General features: G+C 35.7%; 1 long non-coding RNA gene across 2 annotated transcripts; it reads left to right on the forward strand.

Moving 5' to 3' along the window:
* LOC110394746 lies at positions 3,302-5,118 on the forward strand. 2 transcript variants are annotated; one of them, XR_002435844.1, is made up of 3 exons: positions 3,302-3,564; positions 4,016-4,082; positions 4,458-5,118. It is a non-coding gene; the product is annotated as an uncharacterized LOC110394746 (long non-coding RNA). The 2 variants fall into 2 exon arrangements; XR_002435845.1 differs by lacking the exon at positions 3,302-3,564 and adding an exon at positions 3,677-3,852.

Raw genomic sequence — 5,905 nt, forward strand, 5'->3', positions numbered from 1 at the left:
ACAAGATACACATCTTTGCAATGACCCAAGTAAATCTGCAGTGACTACATAACCAAAACATTGTGAATATTAAATATATTAATATTAATAGTTCATAAGAGGTAGTAATGTGATCAGCAGTGTGGCATTTTTAGTTTGCACTGTAGTTTTTGAAGTGCCTCTGGGTAACTAAGTGATGCTGAACTGACAGGTTCTGGTGGAGATAGAGAAAAATATTTAAAAGTTTTGTTTTTATAATTTTTGCTTGCACTCTGCCTAAAGTTACTTTCTTTACAACTTCTATTTTATTGCTTTCACTTTTAACATTTTAGATTTAGACAAGAAAGTGAATTATAAGCTCAGTTGGCTGAAATCACTGTAGTCATTACATCAGATACATTTAACAGCAGGGAACAAATAGTATTTCATTATAATTAGAATTTGTCAATATTACAAATACAAACGGTGCAGAATTTGATTAAAGTGCTGCTGTGTCTTGACCTCATCGCAAGGTGACTCTAATTTGCAGTGTACACAGTTGGCTTTCTGTTATCATTTTCCCTTTATAACTTTCTTCTATCCATTAATGATAATGAGATCCAATTCATTCATTTTAGTTTGGTGAGGAGGTTGGAGGTGAACACCATGGAGAGATGCTGAATTATTGTTACATGACGAAAAGAATCATTAAGAATATAGTACAGTAAGTTTCATATGAAGCATCTCATTTCAATCCATGTGGATATCTGTGACCAGATAAAAATCTAGTTTAATATTAATTTCATTTCTTTGTTGTCAATGTTTCTTATCTTGGTTTATCGACATCCTAGCACTTGCACTCAACTGTTTATTTCCTGCAACTCAGCAACTGTTTTAGTAATGTAATTTACCAGATAAGTTTATATATTTTGGGTTTGTTTTTCATGCTCTATAGATGCTTTGTTTTCATGTAAAATTTTGCTTTATCTGCTTCCGGGGAAAAAAAAAAGAGGAAATGACAGAACAAGAGATTTTACAGAAAAATGTTCTATGCTGTCTACATATAAATAAATGAATAAATAAATCAACTATTTAAAACATTAAAAGTGGCGTTTAAATTTTTTCCTAGAGCAAGGTCAGTTTCTGCCCACAGTGGCTATGCATATTCATGAAAGTGGGATGTATTAAAAGTAAATCATTATGTCCGGGTAGCTCAATAATTTTGGTGCCTGTGTTCACAAACCTTGATATCATGTTCTACTGCATCAGTTTATAGTTACAGCACTACAAAAGAAAGCTAAAAAAGAAGGAAGAAGGCTGAAAGATTTTCATACTTTATAAGCTCAGCCCACCTAGAAAATGTAAGAATTCTATGGAACATCCTGTTAAGTTCAGTGTGAGTATTCAGCATTTAAAGTGAAAGAAATAGAAGCATACAAGAGAGAAATTCTAGAGAAATTTTGAGAATAACTGAGTACATAGAAAATACCATAGGGATTAAAGCTGTTGAGGAAAAAATTATAGGAAAAGTATTGTCAAAACCTTTTAAGCTTTTGAAAAAAATGCTTCAAAGTGTAACTAAACTACAGCTAGTTTGAACACTGTCAACGGTTTACAGGCAGGTTCGGCCCGGTTCCGTGACTACTGGGGCAGCGGACCCACGGACGCATGCCCCAGGGAAAGGGAAAAAGGGTCAGGAGATGGGCCTAAAAACAAAACAGCGGCAACAATCTGAGGAGAAACAAACTAATTTACTACATAAGATATCGGAACACAAAATAACACACTATAATACAGTATAATTACAATTTAAGATAATAAATCCAATAAAATGAGAGAGAGTGTCCAAAAACCAAAGAGGCCTTACTCTAATTGCTGAAGGCAAGATGGCTGGGGAGTGAGATGCTGCCGGGACAAGAGATGGGACGAGAAGAGGGCATCTCATGATCTGCAAAGAGTTTTATCTTACCCTCTGAATGGAAATGGTAACAGAGCAGCAAAGTCCCCCAGGAAATGTAGTTCTTCTGAGGACCAGGTACCCGGAACTATCCACGATCCACAGAACTGGAGCATTAACTCTTTAACTCCCAGCACACTACATGATGTTATGATGTGGAATACCAATAACTAATAATCATAAACTCATGACAAACACACACAAAAGTTATTTATTATTTAGATTATCCTAAAACTGGAATTTCAGGTGTGTAAAATGAAGATTCTTGGTGATCATTTTCTTTCACACTTTTTTAAGAAACAGAAGACAGATCCATGTCCTACACATAAAATCAGCATTTAACGTGTGTGTTTGCATCTTGCTGAATTTATATATATAAATGAATGTAAGGCAACAGAGAGGAGCAAATCAGTTTTTTATCCTCATGTATTTTCACTAGGGATTAAAGCAATCCACAGTCTACTCTTTCTCGAGGTTTCAAACTGGCTTTCACACATTTGTAACTGGAAAAATCTGTATTTCTAAATAAAAAGGGAGAAGAGTAACACTGGGATGAGTTATAAATTTGAACGTATATATGGAATAAAATACTGAGGTTTTTTAAATAGTTGCATCTTATAAAACAAAATTCAAGTATTGTATTTCTTCTTTACTAACCGCAAAATAAAAATGGAAGACAATAAAATATGAGGAAGTTATGAGTGGTTTCCATAACTATATCTTGGTCAAAGCTGCAGAAATTATGGAGTCGTTGTTTTATGTGCACTCAGTAAATGCTACGCTCTGATAATTTGATGCAATAAAGTGAAAAAGGTGAAAAGTATGTTGTGTTATAAAGTATGCATTTCAGAAGCCAGGACAGTTTTAGAACTAAATAATAAGCCTCAGGTAAAGAGATTGTAATTTTTATCTTTGTTTTTGCTACAAATATTTAGCTACACACACACACTCAAAAAAAAAAAAAAAAAAAAGGGAAAAACAGATGTAATGCAAGCCTATTATTGTCATGAGAACTCCATCCACACAATAAAGAGAAACTTGAAGCCCCTTTTATGATCCTAGGAAACTCAATTGACTTCTGTGGATGAAATCCTGGCCTCAATGAGTGAGGTCAAACTGCTGTTGAGTTCAGCATTTCTTTTGCAGTGTCTGACTTCTGCATCTGCATGCTGGAGATAAAACTAATTCTCCACATCAAAGGGACAGTAAGAGGCTTAATTTGTTAATTGTTCTAAATTGCTTTGAGGCCTTCAGATGAATGCAGTAGAGTTGTTATTAATGTATTCAATTTGTGAAAGCCAATAGTAACTGTTCACACCAGGTATAGCTTGCTGTTGCAAAAATTAACATTCTTAATTATCTATTAAATACATAGGCTTTTCCCCTCTGAGGTTTAGCTGCCTTTGCTCAAGGCCATACCTGATCTGGTGCAACTGTGTGAACCATGGTCAGAGTACTGCAAAAAGAGCTCAGAGAGAAAGGACCATGAGAAACCTGTTTGGCAACTTGCTACTCTGCACGAGAGGATGCTTATCTTTGTCTTTGCCAGAGCTATGTGGCAGCTCTACCTGTGGTCAGCCATGTCTTACCGGTCCTGACTTGTGGACCTGACTTTCCAGCTTGACCTTGGACATGCCCTGGGCTATGCGGTAATCTTGTGATCATGACTGTCAGCTGAACCTGATCATTGCATGTGCTCTTTGTTCATGGGTGTCATGGGACTATGTCTGAGGGCACTGCACTCAGCTCCTGGCTTGCTTTCCCTTCTAGAGCAGCTATCTCCAGCTGATTCCTAACTTTGCCTTCCAAAGAGCTCTCACATATATGTAGACTGTTCATCCTTACCTCTAAAAATAATCATAATGTGACAAAATAATACTGTACTTGGTATTTCAGATAAAATAGTCACGCATTCATCTTGCAATCCACATAAGCAGGTGATATTTTCTTTTTCATAATAACAAAGCATATGGCTTTGTATATAAAGTTGATCTCCCACTTATTCCTGTGAATTTCATTGGAACAACAGAAGACAAAGACATCAAAGTTTTTCATTAAAGATTTATCAAACGGCAGCTCATGTTTGTGCTTCTCTTCAAGTGCCTGGATGTACTACAGTCCAAAGAAGGGATGTCTTGAAGCTTTTTCTATTGGCAATGCCAACAAGGTAATGTTAATGTGTTACTTATTCTCTCACCAGTGATAGGAATCTCACTAGATCAAAACTATGTTTACTAATTATACTAATGAAATTGAATTTCTGCCTGTTCTTTCAAGCAATGAATAAAATTATGAGCTACAGACAGTATTTGTGCTTCCCAGCTCTTACATGAACATGACTAACTGTGACATACCTTGATCAAAGTGACAATATGTTATTCCTGATATATTTTTTCTAGCAAGATTATACCACTGTTTAGTTCAGCCACTTGAACTTTACAAATATTAAGGTGTTTTTTTCTATCACAATCCTCATCAGTTAAACTGCATGAGGAGCATTGGCATTCAAAGATTAAAACTTTATATTTTCCTCTTATTCTAGCACTGCCCTGAAGACATAGAAGCAGCTGTCAGCATCTGTAAGCTTCCTGTAGAAAGTGGCAGAGAATCTTCTTAGTATGCTGATTAACTTGCTACAAAGGCATAGTGTTTTAATGGCATAATTTAAAGGGCTCCATGTGAATGCAAAGCACCTGGAATTTGTAACTCACTTGATAAATGATCATAAGCACAAGAAATTATGGGTGATTATATGCTTCAAGATGTTCTTTAACTCAGAAATTACAGTACAGTGATTATTTAAATAGAAAGTATGGGTAAATTCTATTTTTTGTTCGCCTTTAATTGTCAAATAGTTATACAGGTTTTGACAGTAATCTCTGCAGGTGACAGTTGCCAGAATGTCAACATACACAAGAATTTACAGCTGATATATTTGTACTGTAGTATCACGTGTATAATGAGTTTAAAGTACTTTGGATGTATTAACCAGCACCCTTCTGACCACACGAACCATTATCCTTCTAGGCATCGAGCACCACCTGAAGTTCCAAACCTTTCTAGCTTGCTTTATTTTTTCCCTCAGGCTTTTCTAGAAGAAGATGATGCTTCAGACAAAGCAGTCCTTGTGTTTTCTTATACCTTTGTGAGCAGCCAGCTGTATGTAGCCAGAACTCTCTTTTCTCTCCTTCTTGAGGGATGCAAGCAGGAAACATTTCTTTCTTGCTTTGCTGCCAAAAAAACTCTTTTTTTTTTTTTTAGTGAGTTTTTTATTTTACAATCTGGAACCATTTTTTTTTCTGTATATTTAGGTGCACCTCTGTTCTGAATATCACAACAAATTGTAAAGAATTGGGAATATTTTGGAGATAAACTTTTTTTATTATTAGCTGAAGCAGCTGTAATGCCTGAAATGCTGACATGGAGCAACCTTTTGCAGCCATTCTGACTGGCAATGATAAGCTGATAAAATGATTATTTTGTTGCTTCAGCTGCATGTATCCAAGTCACGTTCTAATACCAATCCTCCCATAGCTGGCTGTGCCAACTTCAAGGGCTGCCCTCTGCTACTCTGTCGGTCAAGCTTATTAACTTTTCACACTGAAACAGTCATCTCATGGCTGACACAGTGGAGATAATTCCAATACTATCATGACAACTGTGCTTTTTCCACTAATTTTAGGGTAGAGGGGAAGGATGTTTTAGCTAGTTAGATAGTTAGTTAATTAGTTAGTATTTTGTACAGTTTGTAAAACTAATTTTCGTGCCACAGATTCATTTTTTGTTGATTTCTCCACTGACATTTTACACTGAGCCACTGGGTGGATGATAAGGGCTTTTTTGAGTTGAACAAATAATCAGAAAGTATTCTGGCAAAAAATCAGCTACTTCATAATCCATTAGGAAAGACAGAAAAAAGTAACTGTCAGTCAGCTTCACGTGCTGTGCAAAATATTTCATGAAAATTTGTGGATTATTTCTTCTCATTCA

This window comes from Numida meleagris, chromosome 2 (genome assembly GCF_002078875.1).
Source record: "Numida meleagris isolate 19003 breed g44 Domestic line chromosome 2, NumMel1.0, whole genome shotgun sequence".
Classification (NCBI taxonomy): domain Eukaryota; kingdom Metazoa; phylum Chordata; class Aves; order Galliformes; family Numididae; genus Numida; species Numida meleagris.